A 9,126-nucleotide genomic window follows, 5' to 3' on the forward strand; every position below is an offset into this window, starting at 1 on the left:
CCACAAGTGTAAAATGTTGTGTTTAGTGTTGTTTTGTTTTGTCTGTTTATTTGTTATCTCTACATTTTATAATAATACAATTTTTAAAGCCTTATCCATTTTTCAAATTTCAATTAATTTTTTCAACCTGGTTCAGTCTGGTCAGTTCACAGACTGGCATCTTGCAACTAAAAATCATGTGTTAAAAATTATGTATTAAGCTAGCTTTGTCCTTCTAAGAACATGGCGGAAGGTGTGGGGATGGCAAACCCCAGATTTCTCAATGGCCATCGGGGATAACTTTTCCCTGGAGAATTTCTGGACTTTGCAGTCACCCGGCTTTCCTGCTATGTGTAAGTTCAGGCCTATAGAATATGTATTTATGGCTAAAAAATAGCATCCAGCTTTAACATAATAACTAGAAGTTTAAGAAAAATCCTTTATATTCAGTTTAAAAAAATTTTTTTAATTAGCAATTGTTAATTATAAATTTTCTTTTATGCCAAAGTCTAACAGAGGTCAAATAACATTCCCGTGGTATTCAAAAATAACTAGTGTAATGTAAATTGCTAATGTTTTCTGCCTGTAAACCCAAGCCAAAGGACTAAGTAAATTCTTAATTTTTATATAAAGTAACCATTTTGCCTCCTGCCAAGCTGTTTTCTTATAAACCTCCTGCTAGCCGCCATTCCTGCAAACCTGTTTCTAACTGACTCCACCTTTGACAATGCTGAATTGGGCACTCTGCCTAGCTGCCTTGGATGCCCACCACTGCCACCAACAACCCCAACTGCAAACAAGTCACAGTCGTGGAACTTTGCTTGCTCAAACCATATATGTGCCCGCCTGTTCAACAATCAAACATTTGCAATCAAACCATTATTGTTAACAACTCTTCCATCTTCATTGAAGCCCCCAACTCCACTTATTTTGTTTGTTCCACTGGATTTTCCCCCCATATTGTTACTGAAATGTTTCTTGCTTATCATGATTGTTATGTTTTAGCTTTGTTAATGCCTAGAATAACCATCAAACCTGTTGGTCGGTTTCCACCTCGAACCTCATCCTGCAAATGGTCAATGCCTCTGCTCTAGCCCTCACAGACCCAGATTATGAACGCTGTTAGCTTAGCTTCTCTCCTCAACCCCTACTCTTATCCTTCCGTCTTTCAACGACGTCGCGAGCCCTTTACAACTGTTAACCTAGCAGTCCTCCTTGCTGTTGGCGCCACTACTGGTGCTGGCATAGAAATTTACTCCCTTGTTTCCACTCAGTCCAATTTTCGCATTCTCAGGCTGTAAAACGAAACATTAATGAAATCAAACATAGCTTACAATTTCTCACTGATACTGTTAGTTCCCTTGCATATGTTGTGCTTCAAAATCGTCGTGGTTTAGATCTCGCCCTTATGAAAGAGGGGGGAGTCTGTGTAGCCCTTAAGGAACAATGTTGTATTTTCAAAGACAAAACTGGATTAGTTAGGAATAGCGTTCAACACATTGGTGACGGTATAAAAGACTTCCAAAAACATTTCGATGAAGAACAAGGTTGGTAACAGGGTTGGTTTTTCTCTTCTCCTTGGATACATACATTACTGTCCACTATTTTGGGCCCTCTTATTAGCCTCATGCTGCTCCTTTCCTTTGACCCATGGGCTTTCCGCAAACTTACTGCCCTTGTTAAAAACCAGGTAGATGAGACGGCAAAAACCTCTGTTCAAGTTCACTACCAACAGTTAACCCAACGTGACTCCTGTGAAAACTTGGCTTTTGTCACCAAGCCGCCCTTCCAGCCACTAAGTTTTCAGGAGATAGAGCGCAAAGCTAACAAACGGAGCTCGCTCCGGTACTTGTGCTCTCGGCTGTGGAGACACCTACGACGGGATTAGCAAGGTCCCAGTTAGGACACGGCCCTAAAAAGCTACAACGCATAATTCAAATCTCTGTGCACACCCACAGCGCCTGTAGCCATCTTTTAAATGCGGCTTTGGCCGTGTCCGACCTGGTCAAACCTTGTAGCCTAAGACACGGTTCTTCCACCTGCTCACGACTTTCCTTCTTTTATTAGAAGAGAAAGGGGGAGATGTTGGGGACTGTGACTTGTTTGAGGCCATTTTGCTGTTCTTTCTGCCATAATCCAGCCTTTCACCTAAAGGCTACATGCAGTCTTGCTGTAAGTTCTTGGGCCAAAGAGAAAGGAAAATGCAGCTGCAGGAGATAATTAATCTTGTAGCCCGGAGGAGAGCAACACGGCCCAGTACCATTCCCAGAAATGAGGCCTTACTCCCTTAACCATATCCCTGAGTTAACAAGGCAGTTATTATGTGTATATGTTACATTGTCTGTACAAAATTATTTCTGTAAGAACATTGCCCCCACCTTATATCTGTTAAAAGTTTAGAAATGCAGCTAGAAGGTCACAAGAAATTTCCATGGAAACAGCACGTTCATCATGACTTGCAGGTAATCCTGCCTCCTAGCCCACTGCCCATTTCCTTATTTGGAGAATGATTTACTTTCTTTGTTCCTTGTAACCTGATATGTATTCTTGCCTTGTATGGACCTTCGCACCAAAAGTGTGATTGACATTATCTTTGTACTGCCCCCTTCTCCTTCACTATATAAGAAGGAGCTGTAGTCAAATAAAGTTGCCCTTGAGCAGTGAGACATTGCCTTGGGTCTTTATTATTAACCTCTCTCAGATTTTTACAGGTGTGGTTGTTCTTCTACCCAGCAAAATAGGAGTGCGGTTGTCTGAGAAATCTTCCCAGCTAATTCCTGCTGGCCGGGCCCCCCTGGGGGGCTTCAGGACCCCGCAAGGTGGTATCTCATCGTTGTTTTGATTTGCATCTCCCTGATGATTAGTGATGTGGAACATTTTTTCATGTGTCTTTTGGCCATGTGTATTTCTTCTTTGTCAAAGTGTCTGTTCATTTCTTCTCCCCATTTTTTGATGGGGTTAGATGTTTTTTTCTTGTAAAGTTCTGTCAGTGCCCTGTATATTTTGGAGATTAGCCCCTTATATGATGGGTATTGGGTGAATAGTTTCTCCCACTCAGTGGGTGGCTCTTGTATCCTGGGCACTATTTCCTTTGAGGTGCAGAAGCTTCTCAGCTTAATATATTCCCATCTGTTAATCTCTGCTTTCACTTGCTTGGAGAGTGCAGTTTCCTCCTTGAAGATGCCTGTAAAGTCCTGGAGTGTTTTGCCTATGTGCTGTTCTATATATCTTATGGTTTTGGGGCTGATATCGAGGTCTTTAATCCATTTGGATTTTACCTTCGTACATGATGTTAGCTGGGGGTCTAAGTTCAATATTTTGCAAGTGGCTATCCAATTGTGCCAACACCACTTGTTGAAGAGGCTTTCCCTGCTCCATTTAGGATTTCCTGCTCCTTTATCAAAAATTAGGTGATTGTATGTCTGGGGAACATTTTCTGAGTATTCAAGCCTATTCCACTGATCTGAGGTCCTGTCCTTATTCCAATACCATGCTGTTTTGATAACTATTGCTTTGTAGTACAGTTTAAAGTTGGGGAAAGTAATTCCTACCATATTCTTTTTCCCAATGATTGCTTTAGCTATTCGAGGGTGTTTATTGTTCCAAATGAATTTCAAAAGTGTCTGATCCACTTCTTTGAAGAATGTCATGGGTACCTTTAGAGGGATGGCATTAAATCTGTATAATGCCTTAGGGAGTATTTCCATTTTGATGATATTAATCCTGCCAATCCATGAGCAGGGTATGTGTTTCCATTTCCGTGTGTCCTCTCTTATTTCTTGGAGCAGAGTTTTATAGTTTTCCTTGTATAGGTCCTTCACATATTTAGTCAAGTTGATTCCAAGATATTTGAGTTTGTGTGGAACTATTGTGAATGGGGCTCTTTTCTTAATGTCCATTTCATCCTTATTACTATTGGTGTAGAGAAAGGCCATTGATTTTTGTGTGTTAATTTTGTGGCCTGCCACCTGGCTATATGAGTCTATTGTTTCTAGAAGCTTTTTGATAGAGTCTTTAGGGTTTTCTAAGTAGAGTATCATGTCATCTGCAAACAGTGAGAGCTTCACTTCTTCCTTTCCTATCTGGATTCCCTTGATATCCTTTTCTTGCCTAATCGCTATAGCAAGTACTTCCAGTGCTGTTTTGAATAGGAGTGGTGAGAGAGGACAGCCTTGTTTTGTGCCAGAATTTAAAGGGAAGGCTTTTAGGTTTTCTCCATTGAGGATAATATTTTCCACTGGCTTGTGGTAGATGGCCTTCACTATATTGAGAAAGGTTCCCTCCATTCCCATCTTGCTGAGAGTTTTGATCAAGAATGGGTGTTGGACCTTAACAAATGCTTTCTCTGCATCTATTGATATGATCATGTATTTTTTTTATTTTTCTTGTTATTGATGTTGTGTATTATGTTGATAGATTTATGGATGTTAAACCAGCCTTGCATTCCTGGGATGAAACCTACTTGATCGTACTGGATGATCTTCTTAACGAGGCATTGAATCCTATTTGCCAGGATTTTGTTGAGGATCTTTGCATCTGCATTCATCAGTGATATTGGTCTGTAATTTTCTTTTTTTGTAGCATCTCTGTCTGGTTTAGGTATCAAGGTGATGTTGGCTTCATAAAAGCTATTTGGAAGTGTTTCTGATTGTTCAATTTCATGAAAGAGTCTTGCCAAGATTGGCAGTAGTTCCTCTTGGAAAGTTTGATAGAATTCATTAGTGAATCCATCTGGACCTGGGCTTTTATTTTTTGGCAGACATTTGATTACAGTTTTAATTTCATCAATGGTGATGGCGGTGTTTAGATATGCTACATCCTCTTCCTTCAACCGTGGAAGATTATAAGAGTCCAAGAATTTATCCATTTCTTCCAGGTTCTCATTTTTAGTGGCGTAGAGTTTTTCAAAGTAGTTTCTGATTACCCTTTGAATCTCTGTCATATCAGTAGTGATCTCTCCTTTTTCATTCCTAATACGAGTTATCAAGTTTCTCTCTCTCTCTTTCTTTGTTAGGTTTGCCAGTGGTCTATCAATCTTGTTTATTTTTTCAAAGAACCAACTTCTGCTTTCGTTGATCTTTCGGATTGTTTTTTGGGTTTCCACTTTGTTGATTTCTGCTCTCAGCTTTGTTATTTCCTTCTGTCTTCCTATTCTTGGGTCCTTTTGTTGAGCATTTTCTAGTTCTATTAGCTGTGCCATTAAGCTACTCAGGTAAGCTCCTTCTTCCTTCCTGATGTGGGCTTGCAAAGCTATAAATTTTCCTCTCAGTACTGCTTTTGCTGTGTCCCATAAGTTCTGATAGTTTGTGTATTTATTGTCATTTGTTTCCAGGAACCTTTTTATTTCCTCCTTGATTTCATCTCGGACCCACTGGTTATTGAGCATGAGGCTGTTTAACTTCCAGGTGTTAAAGTGTTTCTTCTGAGTCCCTTTGGAGTTCACAAAAAATTTCAGAGCCTTTTGGTCAGCGAAGGTGGTCTGCAAAATTTCTATCCTCTTGATCTTATGGAGGTATGTTTTATGTGCCAGCATGTAGTCTATCCTAGAGAATGTCCCATGTACATTGGAGAAGAATGTGTATCCAGGTTTCTGGGGATGGAGTGTCCTATACATATCCACTAGGCCTCTTTCTTCCATTTCTCTCCTCAGGTCTAGTATATTCTTGTTGGGTTTCAGTCTGGTTGACCTATCCAGTGTTGACAAAGCCATGTTAAGGTCCTCCACAATTATTGTGTTGTTGTTGATATTATTTTTCAGATTTGTCAACAGTTGTATTAAATATTTTTTCTGGCCCCTCATTCGGTGCATATATGTTTAGGAGAGTGAATTCTTCCTGCTCTACATACCCCTTGATTTATATAAAATGTCCATCTTTGTCCCTTACAACCTTCCTGAGTATAAAGTTTGCATTATCTGATATTAGTATGGCCACTCCAGCTTTTTATGGGTGTTGTTTGCTTGGATAATTTTTCTCCAGCCTTTTATTTTGAGTCTATGTTTGTTCTGACTATTCAGGTGCATTTCTTGTAGGCAGCAGAAGGTTGGATTGAGTTTTTTGATCCATTTAGCCACTCTGTGTCTCTTAACTGGTGCATTTAGTCCATTGACGTTGAGAGAAAGAATTGTCCTGGGATTTAACGCCATCTTTATTTCGAAATTTGGTGTGTCTTTTGGGTAGTCTTGTCTTAGATTAGATCTTTCAGTTTTTCTCTTAAGACTGGTTTTGTGTCTGTGAAGTTTCTGAGCTGTTTTTTGTCTGTGAAACCATGTATTCTTCCGTCAAACCGGAAAGTGAGTTTTGCTGGGTATAGTATTGTGGGTGAAGCATTCATTTCATTCAGTCTTGTCACAATATCCCACCACTGCTTTCTGGCATTGAGTGTTTCTGGTGACAGGTCTGCTGTAAATCTCAGGGAAGCTTGCTTGAACGTGATTTCCCCTTTTGATCTTGCTGTTTTCAGAATTCTGTCTCTATCTGTGGGATTTGTCATTGTGACTAGGATGTGTCTTGGGGTGGTTTTTCTGGGGTCTCTTTTGGTTGGTACTCTTCGGGCATGCAGGATTTGATCACATATATTCTTTAGCTCTGGGAGTTTCTCTTTAATGATGTTCTTGACCTTTGATTCTTCCTGGAAATTTTCTTCCTGGGTCTCTGGGACTCCAATGATTCTTAAGTTGTTTCTGTTGATCTTATCATAGACTTCTATTTTCATCTGTTCCCATTCTTTGACTAATTTTTCCATTGTCTGCTCATTTGCTTTAAGTTTTTTGTCCAATCTCTCCTGCTGTATGGAATTGTTATGTATCTCATCTTCCACAGCACCAAGTCTATTCTCAGCTTCTGATACCCTGTCCCAGAGCTTATCCATTTTGTCATTCACTTCGTTTACTGACTTTTTCAGTCCTGTTAGTTGACATCTAATTTCAGTTTGGAGTTTTGTGATTTCTGTCTTCATATTTTCTTGGTTCTTATTAGTGTTCTGTTCAACTCAATCCATGGTTTCTTGGAGTCCGTTGAGCATCTTCCATATTGCTTGTCTAAAGTCCTTATCTGAGAGGTTGATTAGTTGGTTGGTCATTATCTGGTCATCAGAATTGTCATCTTCATTCTCTATGTCTGATGCTGGCCTGCGTTGTTTCCCCATTGTCACACTTGTATTGTGGGTTTTTCTACGTGTTGTGGTGGTATTCATTGTCTATATGATGCAGGCAGCACACTCCTCTGGCTCCTCCCTTTCTGGATGTGCTGACTTGCCTCTAAGGGAGGGGAGTCCTCCGTGGATGAAGCCTCACACTGGGTCAAATATTAGGCCCGAGCATGCAACAGAGAAGACAGTCCGGAGAGAAATGTTTGCTTCTGTGATATAGCGCCGTTCTTAGTGTGATTTTTCCTTCTTGTTGCAATGGTGTTCTTTCCTTAGAAAGAGTGCACGGCCGCATAGTGAAGCGGAGCGGCCGTGCTCCGCTGGAGCCTCTTTTTGCCCCACTCGCAAGAGTTTCACACAAGAGGACAGTAGACAGACATATACAGGTCAAACTCACAGTTTTTCACAGTTGGGCCCCACTGGGCCGGTGTACTTTCGTGGGTTTTCCCCGCCTGGTGTCACACACAGGGAGCCAGCTTTTGCAAAGTCTTGCCGGTTTTCATGCTCTGTCATTGAGTAAGTTTTTGTACATCTCTTCTTTCCATTATTTGGATGGGGTAAGATGTTTATTCCTTGCTAAATTATACCATTACCTTGTATATCATAGATACCATATTTTCGGCGTATAAGACGACCGGGCGTATAAAACGACCCCCTAATTTTATAGTTAAAACATAGGTTTAGGCCTATATTCACTGTATAAGACAGAATGTTCCTTTGCTGCAACTGCATGTACTACAGTGAGCCAATCACAACAAGCAAAGGTTCAGAGGTTATACTGTAATAGACTTCCTCTCTGACTCTGGCCAATCTGAGCAGGCTTTTGACAGTATAGATACGGGTACAGAACATTGTCTAATGTACATGCATAAAAAGCCTGCTTGGATTGGCTGAGTTAGAGAGGCAGTTTGAGCAGCCTGGCAGTGATTGGTGCAGGATCGAGTTGGAAAATTCGTTTTGTGGCAATATTCAGACAATTTTCGTTTAATGGCATATTGAAACATTTCTCGAGATATACTCCAAGTATAAGACGACCCCAGATTTTCAGTTGACTTTTTTTGGAAAATATGTTATTAACAACGTATCAAATGAGTACCATGTGAATAGTTTCTCCATTTCTATAGGGATTTTATCTTTTCTTGAAGTTGAATAGTATTCCACATGTGTAACAGCTCATCTGTCACTGCAACTTGAGTTGTTTCTGTTTTCATGCTACAAAAAAAATCTCTTCAGTGAGCATAGGTGTGCTCTTTCTTCAAATTAATATTTTTTCTGTCCTTTGGATAGATGCTTAGCTGAGAAATTGTGCCACCCTATTGCCTGCCATTATAAACTTTATGTCTCATGGTCTAAGAATGTGAAACTTTGCAGTGTCCTCAGAGACAAAAATGTAACTTCTAATCTCTGAGCTTTTTTCTCATACATGATATTGGCTTTAAAATGTCATATCTTTCTTTTTTATACACTTTTCCAATTTTTAAATATCAACCTAGATTCTCTTTTCCAAAATCTAAGAAAAGTGTGAAGTCACTTCCAGCATGTTGATAGATTCTATATTTATTTTAATTATTTGATATTTGAACTCTCACATTAGATTTTGACTTTCTGATGACAGTGACTTAATTATATGATTACTTATCCATTGCCTGAAGAATAATAGAAGATATTTAAGAAGTATATATGTTAGATTGAACAAAATATTACATTAAATAGTTGTTATATATTTAGTATAATATAAAGAGAATTACTGAAGTCTTAATGCTCTTTTTAATTTATATTATTTATATTTAGACTATTATTATGTAAATTAATGTTATACATTTTATAATACAATTTATAATATTCATAGTGTATATTCACACTTTATAATATTCATGTTTATTTTCATATAAATTTCCTCAATTCTGCCTTTTCAATGTTATAAAATATTATAATATAAAAAGTATATTGTTCTATATAATATGATTCAATATTTATATAATGCATTTAAAATATCTTCAT

Source organism: Suncus etruscus, chromosome 16 (assembly GCF_024139225.1).
Source record: "Suncus etruscus isolate mSunEtr1 chromosome 16, mSunEtr1.pri.cur, whole genome shotgun sequence".
NCBI classification, from domain to species: Eukaryota; Metazoa; Chordata; class Mammalia; order Eulipotyphla; family Soricidae; genus Suncus; species Suncus etruscus.